Consider the following 17433-nt stretch of genomic DNA (forward strand, 5'->3'; position numbering starts at 1 on the left):
GGGACCAGAGACACAGAATGTAATAAGAAGGGGAACAGAGGCACAGAATGTAATGGGAAGGGGACCAGAGGCACAGAATGTAATGGTAAGAGGGGCCAGAGACACAGAATGTAATGGTAAGGGGATCAGAGACACAGAATGTAATGGGAAGGGGGCCAGAGGCATATAATGTGATAGGAAAGGGTCCAGAGACACAGAATTTAATGGTAAGAGGGGCGAGAGACACAGAATGTAATAGGAAAGGGGCCAGAGGCACAGAAAGTAATGGGAAGGGGACCAGAGACACAGAATGTAATAGGAAGATGGGCAGAGGCACAGAATGTAATGGGAAGGGGGCAGAGACACAGAACGTAATGAGAAGGGGGCCAGAGGCACAGAATGTAATAGGAAGGGGGCCAGAGGCACAAAATGTAATAAGAAGGGGGCCAGAGGCACAGAATGTAATAGGAAGGGGAGCAGAGGCACAGAATGTAATAGGAAGGGGGGCAGGGGCACAGAATTTAATGGGAAGGGGGCCAGAGGTACACATGTGGAACTGAGAGACTCTGTGCAATGCAGTGATTCACATTGTCATGATCAACCCTCCTGAGGTGCAAGCAAAAGTCTGCATTAAGTGCTGCCTCGTGTCCTCTTGTGGGGTGATCGAGGGCCTCTAATTAAATAGCTCTGGGCACTTCACCCGGGAGCAGAGGCCGAGTGGTACAACCTGTGGTTAATTGAATCTCCTCTATACTGTGCACTAACTTCATAAATGACCTCCAATGTAACTGTCGCCTGTGCCTTTATGGTGCCACTCTGCTACTCTGCCACACCAGCCTCAGGTTGGGTAGCGTTGGTTGCTAATTTGTCACCAACTAGCAGCTTATTAGGCCCCTACTCAGCACACTGTCATGTGTGTACAGGAATAGACTCTATGGGCCAGATTCAAATGTTATCCCCCCGTCCTGGCTGCGATCGCACCCACCGACGGTATTCTAATGTTACTGCCGATGGGCATGTCAAGATCATTTTAGCTCGCTACCCCCAGTGGTAGTGAGTTGAAATGTGTGTAAAGAGACCCGTCTGGGTGCCCAAACGGGTCTTTTCATGATTGAGTTCATTAGTTTAGTCGGGTTTAAGTGCTTTGCGTGCCTAAACCCGACTGTACTGGGCGCGATAGGGTGATAACGGGAGACATTTGAATATCGCCCCTCTATCTCCCGTCACTTTAGATGGGAGATTGGTGGCGTGACATCAATTGAATCCGGCTCTTTATGAGGGAAGGGGATGTGTTGTATCCTAGTCACTAGAATTGGCTCTGTGCTGCATACTTGCCCACTAGACTGTATTACATACACTTTAGGGGTCTATTTACTAAGCCTTGGATGGAGATAAAGTGGACAGAGATAAAGTACCAGCCAACCAGCTCCTAACTGCCATATCACAGGCTGGGTTTGAAAAATGTCAGTTAGGAGCTGGTTGGCTGGTGCTTTATCTTCATCTACTTTATCTCCACCCAAGGCTTAGTAAATAGAGCCCTAATTTTGGACCATGGCGATGCTGGCAGATTGATGATGTAGGGACGGTAGCCTGTGTGTATTAATGCCCATGGGGGCCACTGTGCAGCGGCCCCACTCCTCTGAGCAGCAGCCCCCCTCACACCTTACCATCTCTTGCAAGTGGCCCCCCTCCTACCTGGCGCTATTTTGCTGATGATATTCGGAAAGATGGCACATGCACACAAGATAGCCAAGGCGCTGGCTGGTGTCATTTATCTAGCACAGTCTTTTAAATGAGTTAGACGTTGTTCAGTTGCTCTGGGTGTGATAGCCGGGCGGCACCAGGTCCATCAGTGATTTTAAAGCATTGGACGCCAGGCCGTCTCATCACATAAGCAAACAGTTTATTCACAGTTCAGACAGGGTTATCATGACAATAACATTTGATTTCTTGTTCTCCTCTATCCAACGTAATGTTCATATGGGTTACATCAGTTTAAATTTCTTTTAATTCGCTTCAAAGGCAATAACAGCATAAACAATGATGATACAGCATTACAGTACATACCAGCGCAGTCTCTGGGAATCAGTAGCGCGGCGTCCGCAAACTGAGATTCATTTTGGTGTGTTTTCCCCCAATTCACTTGGGGATATCTGCAGTCTATATAAACAGGATTTCTCATAGACTCATCACTGGGGGCCTTCTACCACACGTGGTTTCCTACCACTCACCCAGGCAGTCCTCTCCCGAAGACTCACACCTCCCGTCCTGCTTCTTGGGTACCCCTGAAGGTGGGGATCCCCTTTGTTTCTTCCACTTATTGCTCATGCTGTTTCTGCTCTCACACTGCGAATCTGGATAGCTCTTGATCTTCCTAGCAGCACCTACATGCTGCTCCATAATGCCAGGGACTGTGGAGTACCATGCTTGTACCACAGCCCTAGCATGGGGTCTCATCCCTGGTCACTTAGCCGGTGTCTTCCATCCTCAGTCCTCATCTCACACTGAACTCTAGCCTGTGCTTTGTTCCTTGTCATAAAAAACCCCTACACTTCCTGTCCTAACCCCCTACATGTGGCAGGGTCTGCCAGAACTGGTTTAACTGATTTGGGGCCATAAACTTCCCCACTCACTGATAAGAATCAAATGGCTTTTGGAACTTTCTAATATCTGTTAACATTCCAGTATGCCACATGGGCAACTACTCCAGTTTCTCTCTCCAAGGCTTGATACAACCCCACAAAAAGAGGGTATCCGTTTGGATGGTCGACCATGTTATGGTCGACAGTCATTAGGTCGACCACTATTGGTCGACATTGACATGGTTGACATGGACACATGGTCGACACATGAAAATGGTCGACACATGAAAAGGTCGACATGAGTTTTTTTTTAAAAAATCTTTTGGGGAACTTTTCCATACTTTACGATCCATGTGGACTACGATTGGGAACGGAAGCGAGCCATGCGAGGGGACGCGGTACACTAATTGGGGTTCCCCGTCACTTTACGCAGAAAACGACACAAAAAAGGTAAAAAAACTCATGTCGACCTTTTCATGTGTAGACAATTTCCATGTGTCGACCATTTGTCCATGTTGACCATGCCAATGTCGACCAATAGTGGTCGACCTAATGACTGTCGGCCATAACATGGTCGACCATTCATACCGGAACCCAAAAAGAGATGGGGATGCAGGGTCAAGATCTGTCAGAGGACCATCGTTTATGGGCAGCCCTGCCTGCAGTGGTGCCTCCTGTGAGCTGTCTCTGCAGTTGTACAGTTTATGATATTTCTATCCACTGATTGGACATTGAACCTGCCATGTGCACATCTGTCTCGCTCTTTTCCCCCAGTAATGATTTTTTTCTGGTGGGGACAGTTCAGGTATCCATATTTATTGTGCAGGACATCAGCAAGTCAGACATGACAACTGTTACTTGATGCCTCATGGGATAAGTGTTAGATCCATGGGGGTCATTCCGCGTTGATTTTGCAGGGCTACGATCATGTCCATAGACATGCGGGGGGACACCCAGCACAGGGCTATCTCGCCTCGCATGTCAGTGCCACCCCCCCGCAGAAGTGCAAAAGCATCGCACAGCGGCGATGCTTTTGCACCTTAGGAGTAGCGCCCGGCCAGCGCAGCTTTAGCGTGCTGGACGAGAGCTACTCTTCACTCCCCGGCCCGCAGCGACTGCGTGTGACATCACGCAGCTGCTGTGCCCCGCCCCCGGCACGGTCCGGCCACTCCTGCGTTGGCCGGATCGCGTCCACGAAACGGCGGCCAAACGCACCCGCTTCGTCCCCCCCCGCCCAGCGATAGCCTCTGCCTGTCAATCAGGCAGAGGCGATCGTACTGCAGCGACGGCCTTTGGCCGTCTGGCATGCACCGGCCTTTGGCCGTCTGGCATGCACCGGCGCACTGCGGCGCATGCGCAGTTCTGACTCGTTCGCACCGCTGCAAAAAACTGCAGCGTGCGATCGGGTCAGAATGACCCCCCATTGTTCCTTTCAGTACCCTGTCTCTGTCCCTGATGTGCAGTGTAAATAAACTGTTTGTTTCTTGCAGACGCGCAGAGATGAGTTAAATTAAGTCCCATACAGGACACAGGGCCGGAGCAAGGTTTCTCAGCATCCTAGGCAAAATTTCAGCCTGCTGCCCCCCCCCCCCCCCCCCCCGTTCACCCCGCCGTTCATCTACTGGTAATACCAGCGATGAAGCAGGAGCGCGCATCAGCGCTCACCGCTCATCGCCGGGGGCATATACACTGGGCGGTTTTGAACTGAAAGCAGCTCAACACACCAAAAGTGACCTGCTTTCAGCTCCAAATCACCCAGTGTGTATGGGCCTTAAGTGGGAACTTCAGGACGGATTGCTGCTGTAATGCTACAGGCGTTCTACCCAATGTGCGCAAGAACTGCTAGACCAGGGCTGGATTAAGCCTTCAGGTGGCCAAGGGCACCTTGGGGGGGGGGGGGGGGGGGGGGGGGGGGGATGTCCTTCAGTGTAGTAGGACCCCTTATACTATCTAGTACTGATGCCCCTTTCGCTTTATACCACACAGTATGAGACTAAATTCACATTATATCACACAGAATGAGCCGAAATTCACATTATAGCACATGGTATGAGATGAAATTCACAATATAGCACATGGTATGAGCCAAAATTCACATTATAGCACATGGTATGAGCCAAAATTCACATTATAGCACATGGTATGAGCCAAAATTCACATTATAGCACAAGGTATGAGCCAAAATTCACATTATAGCACACGGTATGAGCCAAAATTCACATTATAGCACATGGTATGAGCCAAAATTCACATTATAGCACAAGGTATGAGCCAAAATTCACATTATAGCACACGGTATGAGCCAAAATTCACATTATAGCACACGGTATGAGCCAAAATTCACATTATAGCACACGGTATGAGCCAAAATTCACATTATAGCACAAGGTATGAGCCGAAATTCACATTATAGCACATGGTATGAGCCAAAATTCACATTATAGCACACAGAATGAGCCAAAATTCACATTATAGCACACGGTATGAGACGAAACATGGGGGACAGGGTGTCACACACGCAGGGGGTGTACAGAGCACCATAAGGGCACAGGTTGTCATCACACAGGGCAACAAGGGTAGGGGAGCACTGGGTGACACACACACATAGGCAGCGGGGGGGCAGGGGGGCACAAGGTGTCATACACAGAGGCAGGGTCCACACACATGGGGAATGGGAGGGGGGCAGGAGGGCACAGGGCTCTCCAGCAGTCACTCACCGCCACCATGTCCAGTCAACCTTAGCTTGAGCTGCAGGGTGTCACTGTCAACAAAGGAGTCCCGCGGCGTGGATCCAGGCACAGCCCGAAGAGGAGGCCGGCAGCAGCAGGATCCGAGCGCCAGCTTCTATGCAGCCCCATGGTGACGCGGCGCCCGGTTGAGTAATTGGAGGAATCGAGGCACTCTGCACGAGCGGCTGCTGGAGGAGGGAGGGGGAGTGTGTGTCCGCCGTAACTGCTGGGGAGTAGTGTGGCTCACAGCTCCGGCACCAACCGCCGTGACTGGGAGCAGCGGTGGGAAGAACATGAGCACGATCGGCCATAGCAGGAGTTGATTTAAAAAAAAAACAACTTCCTGGTCTGTGGAGAAGTACCGGTATGCCATACTGCCGCATACCGGCCCACTTCGACCACTCTATATACATATATATATATAAACACCCACTATGTAATAAAATACCAATGCTGCTCCTCACCTGTGCTTGCATGCTTGCGGTGACTATATGGTGCACACAGCCACCGACACTGACATTACAGTTACAATGTTCCGTCATTTTATTCTAGCGTATTTTATATATATATATATATATATATATATATATATATAGAAAAAAGACAGGGAGACTGCGGCACTCCAAATGCAAAGAGATTGTATTAAATTACAGGGTTGTGACAGCACTGCATTTAGGCAACGTTTCGGTACTCACAGGTACCGTTGTCAAGCCTCATGCTGACTACCTACAAAGCAACAAATGATGCAAACAGAAGTGACAGTTAGCACTTACCTAAATACCCCCCGCCGCTGGAGGAGGCCGGGGAACGGCGGCGTCCCGCGTGGTGTCCGTCCAGTGCGGGCGCCGGCCAATGACGTCATGCCGCTGGGCGCCGGCAGTGATCCAGGCAGGCGTCTTGCGTTGCCTGGTAACCGGACGTTCAGTGCAGCGTCGTCTCCCCGGCCTCCCACAGTGGCTGAAGGAGACAGACACATAGTCAATCAATACTACCATGGAATGAATAGGAAAAAAAAGACAAATATGCGCATTCTAATACTACTATGCACAGAGTATGAGCACACAGGAGTTCAAAAGTTGGAAACGGCATACATCAAATGGCCCACATGCTAAGATGTAATTAAAGTTTAAACAGGTTGGATACCACTGAGTACAAAAATGATGACAAAAAGCCTACAGACCCTGATCAGAATAGTGGAAATCATTGGTCACTACCTGACAATAAATACATGTTAATATTGCTGCTGATGATTACTAAAACAACAGATACACAGTTGTGGTGGATATAAAGCCACCACTTAGAGGAAAATGTTCCAGTTATGACGCTCATTCAAACCAGCTGGCGATACTGTGTTGAGGCTGCGGATCCACTTCATTTCGCACTTTAACAACTTGCCACTGCGGTCACCACCTCGCAAAGAAAGCGGAATATGATCAATGAGCATATGTTTGAGGGAGGACAGGGGGTGGCCCATCTGTTGAAAGTGTCGGGCCACAGGTTGGTCTGAACTCCCACTGGCAATTGCTTTGCTGATCGAGGACCGATGCAACGCCATACGCTCTCGAGCTGTACGAATTGTTTTGCCCACGTAGTACAAGCTGCATGGGCAAATAATGATGTAAATTACATGGGTGGAAAGACACGACAGGGTGTGCTTAAGGTGAATATTCCTTGAGGTGTGTGGATGCTTAAAAGAAGGGCCCGTTAGCATATGGGCACAAGTAGTGCAGCGAGGACACTTATATCAGCCTGGTGGTTTTGACATAAAGTGGGGAACAGGAATAGCTTTGGTAAATCCTGTAATGTCCGTATGGACGACCATATCTTTTATGTTGCGTCCTCTGCTGAAACAGGCCATTGGCCTTTTAGATTTAAAGCATGGTAAATTTTTGTCGGACGCTACAATGGGCCATAAGGCACGACTGGCTCGCTGGACTACTTGACTTGATGTTGAATACTCCATCTTCCAGGGGATTATTGCTTTGGAGTCCTTCACTTTGGGGGTGAGCAATTGGGACCGATCCAATGCTAACACTTCCATTTTCTGTTGTTTTAAATCAGTTAGCTTGTATCCTCGGGCCACAAATTTATCAATGATCCCATCAATGCTCTTAGCTGCTGTTGCTTTATCGCTTGCTATTCTTGCCACACGCATCATTTGTGATTTTGGCAAGCCGCGTTTGAGAGGTTTGGGATGGAAGCTTGATGCCAGTAGTAAGGTGTTTCGGTCGGTCGGTTTAGAAAGCACCTCAGTCCTGAACGCGTGGTTTTCAATGGATACTAGGACATCCAAATAGTGAAGTGATTTTCTACTATAATTTGAAGTAATCCTGATGGTAGATGGTCGAGAATTGATGGATGCAATAAGGCCTAACAGGGTCTTTTCATCCCCTATCCAAAGGAGGAACAAGTCATCAATGTAACGCATATATGTAGAGATGTACCTGGCACTATCAGGGACAGAGAAGAACATGTCCTCCTCTTCAAAAAACATGAAAATGTTTGCATAGCTGGGCGCGACATTACTACCCATGGCACAGCCCAGGAGTTGTTGGTAAAAAGTGCCATTGTAGATGAAATAGTTGCGCGTGAGTGTAAGTTCAAGCAGCTGCATTAACAGGTCAACATTCAAGTCTGAGATCCCCTCGTTGGTATAAAAAGTTCTAACTGCAGATAGACCTTGTGCATGTGGTATCGATGTATACAGGCTATTAATATCCATAGTAACAAGGATGGCATCTGTTGGAATGTCTGTAATGCCTGCTAAGCGATTAAGGAAGCTAGTAGTATCTTTAATCAGTCTGGTATGTCGAATCACATACGGTTGGAGAATATGGTCCAGGTACATTGCAATGGGCTGGTAAAGAGAATCACGAGCCGAGATAATGGGGCGTCCGGGGGGGTGCATCAGATCATTGTGAATCTTCGGGACAGTATATAGAATCGGACTCACTGGAAATGGTTGTTGTAAAGCCTGTAGGAGAGAATCATCCAGTAGGCCATCCGATCTTGCTTGTTGAAGGATGCTGGTGAGTTCTGTTTGATATTGATAGGTCGGATCGCCATCTAATTTCTGATACACGGCAGTGTCTGCTAGTTGTCTCTCAATTTCTGCCATGTAGTCCCCCAAGTTCTGGACCACGATGGCACCCCCCTTGTCCGCCGGACGAATCACTATATCTCTGTACTCGGACAGATTTTTAAGAGCCAGATGCTCGCTTTTGTTTAAGTTGTAATGTGGTGTAGGTTGTGCATCCACGAATTTCTGGACCGAATCATCCATCATTCTGGAGAAAGTTTGAATGGAGGTATTTTGGGAACTGGGGTCAAACTTGGAGCAGCTTCTTTTCCTCAAAAATTGTTGTGTAGAAGATACGACAGGCGCTTCTGCGACATGTTGAAAATGCTCCTGCAACCGGAGTGTCCGGGAAAATCGATAGAGGTCAATGTTCCACTTAAGATCATTGTGTCTGTTGGTCGGTACAAAGGAGAGGCCTTTGTTAAGGACATTCTCCTCTACCTCAGTCAACACATGGGAAGATAAATTATAAATCATTTTTTCTTTTGGGAGGGAGCTTCTTTTTTGCCGCGTGTTTTGACCCCCGCGACAGGTGGCTTTGACTTGACGGCCTGGTCTTTTGGTTTCTTGATGTGGCCGCCTGCCGGGGTGGAAGTTCCCTCTAAACGGTCGTCAGAATCTCTAATTTGGAAATCACTGTCACCATTTGAAGTGACAGTGTCCCTTCCCCTGGCTTCACGACGCTGTCGCCAACCCTGGCGGGAACCACTCTTCTGTGGTCGCATTGAAAAGCGCTCACCGCCCATTAGCCAGTGGTAAACTCTGTTAGTCTCGTAGTCTTGAACCACTGTGTCATATTTCCTAAGTTTAAATTTTGTCAAATCCTTCTGATAGGATTCCATGGTAGATTTGATCTTGGAAAGCCAGTCGGTGCCAGTGTCAGCAGACAGTATGGAGGCATTACTTGCTTGAAACTTGTGGATTTTATCTCTCACAAGATTAAGTTCTTTCTCTGATTCCTTGATGACAAGTAACATTAGATCGAGACCGCACTTATTCACGATCCCTATCCACTGCTGACAAAACTCTGGACTGTACCGGCCGATGGTTGGTACATTGCGGAAGCCTCGCGGTATCAATTTCTCTTTAAAATATTTAGTTAAAGTGACTCCATGCATTAGATAGTCTGTTTCACGTTTCTTCAACTTAATAAGTTGTTGATAGATTTCCTCAGCTGTTAGATCTGACTCCAAAGAAGGCCAAGGCTCCTTGGATAATATAGTTTCAGCCTCTTCATCTGTGAAACTGCATAATAAGCCTTTAGCTGAGGGCATGCTGCGGCAGCCCGCTGGGAAGTTACCGCTGTCGCCCGGCTGTGATTCCATTATGAAGTGTGCCGGTATTCCAAGAGGAGTAGAAAAATGCAGCTGGTGGTGCAGGGTTCCGTGCGGAGTCTGAACGACTCACAATGAAGTCCAGAATGTGAACCCGCACTCAGATGCTGGCAACAATGCTTAATTGGTGGGTGCCATCAGAAAGATAATGCAGAAAAAAGACAGGGAGACTGCGGCACTCCAAATGCAAAGAGATTGTATTAAATTACAGGGTTGTGACAGCACTGCATTTAGGCAACGTTTCGGTACTCACAGGTACCGTTGTCAAGCCTCATGCTGACTACCTACAAAGCAACAAATGATGCAAACAGAAGTGACAGTTAGCACTTACCTAAATACCCCCCGCCAGCAACCTCTACCTCTTATATATTTAAATTTCCCCCCTCACTTTACTGTATAAATGTCTTCTCCCCCACCCTGATCCTTTATACATACATCCTTTTAACATCTAAGTTCTTACAATTGCACGGGGACTTCGTGCTTCGTGGCAGTCTGTTTTTTGTGGTGCGGGGCGGGAGTATGACAGGCGTTACCACAGAGGAGCGGAAGACAGTTGCTATAGCAACTGTAACAATATCCGGCAGCGCTGCTTTTTACTCTATGTGCATAGAGCCGCTGCCGATGGGTTACACAGCCGCTCACACTGTCCGTGCTAAAGGGATGCTGCGGGCGCGCAGCCGCCCAACTGTTATCAGCCGCCAGCACGGACAGTGTGAGTGTACGGACCCCATCGGCAGCGGCTCTATGCATATAGAGTAAGCAGCGCCCTGCCGGATATTGTTACAGTTGCTATAGCAACTGTCTTCCGCTACTGTCCGCACTAATGCTCGTCAAGCATTCATCGGCAGCGTGAGCTGCCACCCGCAAGTGGCCGGCGCCCATAGGCAGCTGCCTAAAGCTGCCTAATGGTGGCGCCGGCCCTGACAGGACAATATTATGCGGTGCAATGGTAACATTAGGGGGGTATTCAATTGGGCATGAGGTTTTCACCACAAAAAACCCTTACAGACCTCATGCTCAATTTTGGATTATGAGCGCTCCCAATACCCACGGTAGCCAATTACCAAGAATTTATTGCAGTTTTTTTTGCATCTAAAACCCGCGGGTGGGAAGGGGAAAAAACTCACCTGTTCCACAAGTTCCAGCAGCTGTGCCCAGCTGCTGCATGCTCCACACTCCAGACTGGCTACCAGTGGTGAATTTCCCATTCGGCACATGAGGCATGTGCCTATGGGCGGCACTGATTGGGGGTTGGGGGGGGGAGACACACTTGGATGCTTGTGTTGGTGCTGTCAGACTGAAATGTACCAGTGACTGCAATATATTTCCACTGAACTGTACCATGTGCCATCCTGAATGGAGTGTAACTGTGTAGGACATCCTCATACTATAGTCCTACCTAGTAATTATGTATACAATATTATAAAAAAAGATGTATTTATTATTCTATTAAATTGCCTATCATCAAATGAGGGTTTATAAAAAATCAACACACACACACACACACACACACACACACACACACACACACACACACACACACACACACACACACACACACACAAAATGACAGGTGCCTCACATACAAAAATCTGACTGGAGAATGGTGGTCATTCCGAGTTGTTCGCTTGCTGCCGTTTTTTGCAGAATTGCGATCAGGCTAAAATCCGGCAGTTCTGCTCATGCGTATGGGCCGCAGGGCGCACACGCTAAGTACTTTCACACAAAACTATGCAATTTTACACATGGCCGAGCGACACTTTTCAGTCGCTCTGCTGATCGGTGAGTGATTTACAAGAAGTGGGTGTTTCTGGGTGGTAACTGAGCGTTTTCAGGGAGTGTGCTAAAAAAACACAGGCGTGCCAGGCAAAAATGCAGGAGTGGCTGGAGAAATGGGGGAGTGGCTGGCCGAACGCAGGGCGTGTTTGTGACTTCAAAGCAGGAACTAAACTGACTGCAGTGATCGCAAGATAGGAGTAGGTCTGGAGCTACTCAGAAACGGTATGACATTTTTTAGTAGCAGTTCTGCTAATCTTTCGTTCGCACTTCTGCTAAGCTAAGATACACTCCCAGAGGGCGGCGGCTTAGCGTGTGCAATGCTGCTAAAAGCAGCTAGCGAGCGATCAACTCGGAATGAGGGCCAATATCAGAAGAAGACAAGGCATGCTACTTCTGCATGTTTGGGATGCTGCTCCCGATGACAGTGTTTCGGAAGGTGAGTAATTATTGGACTAATTAAGCTAAATGAAACTTTCAAATGCTTAATCAGTCATTAAGGGGGCGTCACAAGTTTGCCAGAGCAAGTCCCACTGATTTTCCTAAAAATAACGATTTTTGGAAAAAATAAAACTAACTCTGGGGCTGCAAAATCACTGCATCCCATTTTCTCTCCTGCAATTGAATAGGAAAAACGGGGTTTTACAAAACGCCACTCTCAATTTAATATGCTCCTAGGGCTGCCGACAACCCGACTTGTAGTCTACACTTTTCCATATTTTTGGGCTGAATCAATGTTCCGCTTATTAATTCATTGGGATCTGTGTACCTAGAAAGCTTGTACACATGCCTAGTTATGCCATTATTTCCTAGGGAATGGTTCTCATTAAAGGGAAGATGAATCAAGCCTTGGAGAGAGATAAAGTGGAGTAGTTGTCCAAAGTAAACCAATCAGCTGCTGCTATCATTTTAAAGGCTGCCAGATAAGTAATAGAAGTGAGTTTGGTAACTTCTGCACTTTATCTCTCTCCAAGGCTTGATACATTTCGCCCTTTGAGTTGACTTACATTTTCTCACATTACTGCTGATGCGGCCGTATCTTGTGTGTCTTCGTGTTGCGCATGCTTCGGGAAGCGAGTGTACACAAATACCGGTGATGCTAGGTTGTATCATGATGCAGTCAGGTGGCATAACCATTTGCAGGTGGTTGCGGAATGTTTGCGCATAGGTAAAGTTTACCAGGATGTATTGAGGATATGTTGACAGAATTGTGGGCTAAGTAGGATTGTGCCTATGAGAAATGCACCTGTATTCAGATAAGTCTGTTGCAGCGGAGCTAGGACTGGTGTAAGTGCATACTGATAGTGATGACGGGTATGAAACCAGGTGTACGGATGGAATGATCTGGCTGCACAGATACGTACAACACAATATACTGGCAAATATCTGCATTTCACTCCGTTCTCACAATGGGGGGGCGGAACGGTGGCATTTGGCCGCCGTTTCGTGGGTGCGGTCCGGCCAACACAGGTGTGGCTGGACCGAACGGGAGGCGGGCCGCATCGGCTGTGTGACGTCACACGCAGCCACTGCGGGCCGGGGAGCGACGAGTAGCTCCCAGCCAGCACGCTAAAGCTGCGCTGGTGTGGAGCTACTCTTGAAGCGCAAAATTTTGCAAAACTACGATCATCTCGGAATGACCCCCAATGTGCGTGTAATTACTGACAACTAGCTTTCATCCCTGCACCAGCCACTGTGCTTCTTATTTATATCACTGCTGTATTTTAGCTTCATGACTTAGTTGTGCTTTACGGGAAGCACTCAATATACCGTGCCCACAGCGTGTTGAGCGCAGAGAGCCCACAAAGGGCTCTTTTATGCTCACCCCGCTGCCAGCGTTCCAGTGGTCGGGATCCCGGCGCCGGGATCCCGACAGCCGGCCAATCGTAGTACACCTGTGCTTTACTGCCTCATGTTCTGCATCATACACTTTGCAAGTAGTTTCTCTCCTGGGCCATGTCTGACCAGAGCATACTGCACCCACCTAGTTACCACAAAGCACATGAATAAAAGCGTATGACTTCTTTGCTTATCTCAGATTCTAATCAATGCAACTATTGATAATGTGATATGTTAGCTGTAGTGTCTCCATGGCACTTGAATAATTCCTGCCCAGTCCCTTTGCTGTAGGTAATATGATCATAGCTCCACATTGTTCATTTTGCCAAGAGAACGTTCTTTATGTGGCCCCCCTGCAGTAACACTACTATACCCCTGAAAGACTTGCCAGGGAAATCGGACCTCTATTACATTGGTCCCTTTGAAGGGATTAAAGTGGCAAGTCCTCTCTCATGGCTTTATCCTGAGCTCCCGGCAAGAGTGGGAGTGAAAGATTTCTCTCTTCCAGTCTCTGCATTACATTGATGATCAACCACAGCATTTATTGCAGTCACAAAGTGCAGTTTGACTTTTGCTTATGCAGTGCAAATCTGAGGCTCCCCAAATTTCCCCCTTTAGTCTGGGGGCCCTTTACACACTTGGGGACTGATCCTGAGCTGGAGGCTAAGCAAAAAGAGAAAGTACACAACCCATGATGGACACACCAGGTTACTGTGCCAGGGTGGCGAAATGTATTTATTTTTTTGTATGACGGGTAAGTACTGGCTGCTTTTGCATGCAGCCCACAAATACTGGACAGTTGTATTTTACACTGCAGTCTAAGTTTCAGTTTGTATAAAACCCACCGAAATCCCTCTGCACATTTGACATCTCCCCCATCTGCAGGGCAGCATTGTTTTACCATTGTGCACAATTACTTGAGCTTTCCTGGAACATGACTCCTGCACAAGCTCGTTTCTAGGGGCAGGCGAGTTGCGTCCACCTGCTTGCAGCTGTCACATAGACCTTACTAAACGGGTTGTGCGTCCGCATACAAAGTCGCCTCCCAGTGCTCAATTTGGTGGGCAGACTTTGATCTGTGCAGCCTACTATGTGGGCCTTCATGGATTTTTTTAAAGGAAGGGGGGTGAGTCTGATGTGTCTCTGTGTGGGCCTTCATGACCAGGAAGAGCAGAGGGCAGCCGGGGGCACGACATACTCAAGAGGGTGGCAGGTGTATAGTGCTGTATATATTTATCTACTGTGGGGGCCAATATGTTTAGTTTATTTTTTCCTGTGGGCGGAGAATGTGTTTGTTGTTTTGCCCTATCAGGGTCTGTGTGTTTATTTTTTCCTGTGGGGGCCAATGTGTGTATTTTTTCTCCTGTGGTGGCCAATCTCTGGGGGGTGCAGGGTGCAAAACTGGGGATGTAAGGTAGTCTTTTCCTGCAAGGCCACGCCCCCTGCAGTGAGGCCATGCCCCATTTTTTCGCAAATGTTTTTCCGTATTTTTAAAAAATACGAGGGGAAGGGCATTTTTACTGTTTGCACTGGGAGATTTATTGTCTAGAGACATCCCTTTTCCTGCAATATGTTCCCAGTGAATTCTTTACTGTGCCAGAGCAAACCTCCATGAAAATGGCTACCGCGCCATTTTATCTTTGATTTCTGCTGCACGGGACTCTGGAGAGGTCAGCATAATTATATGGACCCTGCACACCCTGCACCCCAGTGGCGTGCGGTGAGGTCAGAGGCTGGTGAGGCACTACAGCCATAATGTCCGCCGAATCCTGCCGATGACCCCTACCGCCGCCGAGCCAATGCCCACTACTGCCACTTAGCCGATGCCTGCTGCCACCGCCAATGGCTTACAAACTAGCCCACCATCAACTGACCCAGCCCTCCGCCACTAATTTGCACCTCAGTCCGATGCCACCAATGCCCGCTGCCTGCCTGCTCATCATACTTGTGATATATTGTACATTTTTATAGAAAAAAATAAAAATTAGTGTTTGGGAAGGGAGTGGGAGGAGGACATGAATGCAATTTTGTTGTCCAGGGCTTCCATTAACTTAATGGAGAAGGATCTGAATGGGTTAAAAAATGTAAAAAAAAAAAATGCGTGAGGTCCCCCTTCCTAAGTATAACCAGCCTTGGGCTCTTTGAGCCGGTCCTGGTTGTTTAAATACTGGGAAAAAATTGGACAGGGGTTCCCCGTATTTAGACAACCAGCACTGGGCTCTTAGACTGGTCCTGGTTCCAAAAATACGGGGGACAAAAGATGTAGGGGTCCCCCGTATATTTAAAACCAGCACCGGACTCCACTAGCCAGGGACATAATGCCACAGCCGGGGGACACATTTATGTAGGTCCCTGCGGCCGTGGCATTACCCCCCCCCAACTAGTCACCCCTGGCCGGGGTTCCCTGGAGGGGTGGGGACCCCTTAAATCAAGAAGTCCCCCCCCTCAAGGCACCCAAGGGCCAGGGGTGAAGCCCGAGGCTGTCCCCAGCACCCCTGGGCGGTGGGTGCCGGGCTGATAGCCATAAGTGTGTATAAAAAAGAATTGTTTTTTGTTGTGGAACTACAAGGCCCAGCAAGCCTCCCCCGCTTGCTGGTACTTGGAGAACCTCAAGTGCCAGCATGCGGGGAAATAACGGGCCCGCTGGTACCTGTAGTTCTACAACAACAAAAAATACCCAAATAAAAACACAACACACACACCGTGAAAGTAAAAATTTATTAAAACACACTTACACACTCACACATACTTACCTACATCCCACGCCGGTCACGTCCACTTGTCCAGTAGAATCCAATAGGTGGTTCCTGTAAAAATGAGAGAGAGATCACTTACCTACATCCCACGCCGGTCACGTCCACTTGTCCAGTAGAATCCAAAAGGGGTACCTGTAAAAATGAAAATTATACTTACAAACAAAGTAATCCACAGGAGGAGAGAGAGAGCGAGAGAGAGAGAGAGAGAGAGAGAAATGAATGAATATTATGCCCTCGCTGACGCGGGAAGACGTTAGCACAGACAGGGGAGAGTGCTGCTGCTAACTGGGATGATGGAGCAGGCTCCCCCAATAGTTGTGAGCCTAGTAGCTGTACCCCTAGCAGCTTTGCCCCCTGTAGCAGTGCCCCCAGTAGCAGTGCCCCGAGTAGTTGTGACCCCTGTAGTTGTGCCCCCAGTCGCTGTGCCCCTTGTAGCTGTGCCCCCTGTAGCTTTGCCCCTTGTGGCTGTGCCCCCCAGTTGCTGTGCCCCTTGTACTTGTGCCCCTTATAGCTGTGCCCCTTGTTGTGCCCCTGTTGCTGTGCCCCTTGTTGTTGTGCCCCCCAGTTGCTGTGCCCCTTGTTGATGTGCCCCCTGTTGCTGTGCCCCTTGTTGTTGCGCCCCCCAGTTGCTGTGCCCCTTGTTGTTGCGCCCCCCAGTTGCTGTGCCCCTGTTGCTGTGCCCCTTGTTGTGCCCCCCAGTTGCTGTGCCCCTGTTGCTGTGCCCCTTGTTGTTGCGCCCCCCAGTTGCTGTGCCCCCAGTAGTTGTGACCCCAGTCGCTGTGCCCCTTGTAGCTTTGCCCCTAGCTGTGCCCGAAGTAGTTGTGCCCCCTGTCGCTGTGCCCCCAGTCGCTTTGCCCCCAGTAGCTGTGACCCCTGTAATTGTGCCCCCAGTTGCTGTGCCCCTTGTAGTTGAGCCCCCCAATTGCTGTGCCCCTTGTAGTTGTGCCCCCAGTTGCTGTGCCCCTTGTACTTGTGCCCCTTATAGATGTGCCCCTTGTTGTTGTGCCCCCCAGTTGCTGTGCCCCTGTTGCTGTGCCCCTTGTTGTTGTGCCCCCCAGTTGCTGTGCCCCTGTTGCTGTGCCCCTTGTTGATGCGCCCCCCAGTTGCTGTGCCCCTGTTGCTGTGCCCCTTGTTGTTGTGCCCCCCAGTTGCTGTGCCCCCCAGTTGCTGTGCCCCTTGTTGTGCCCCCAGTTGCTGTGCCCCTGTTGCAGTGCCCCCCAGTTGCTGTGCCCCTTGTTGTTGTGCCCCCCAGTTGCTGTGCCCCTGTTGCTGTGCCCCTCTTGCTGTGCCAGTTGCTGTGCCCCCCAGTTGCTGTGCCCCCCAGTTGTTGTGCCCCTCTTGCTGTGCCCCAACACAAAC

Source organism: Pseudophryne corroboree, chromosome 7 (genome assembly GCF_028390025.1).
Source record: "Pseudophryne corroboree isolate aPseCor3 chromosome 7, aPseCor3.hap2, whole genome shotgun sequence".
In the NCBI taxonomy this organism is placed as follows: Eukaryota; Metazoa; Chordata; class Amphibia; order Anura; family Myobatrachidae; genus Pseudophryne; species Pseudophryne corroboree.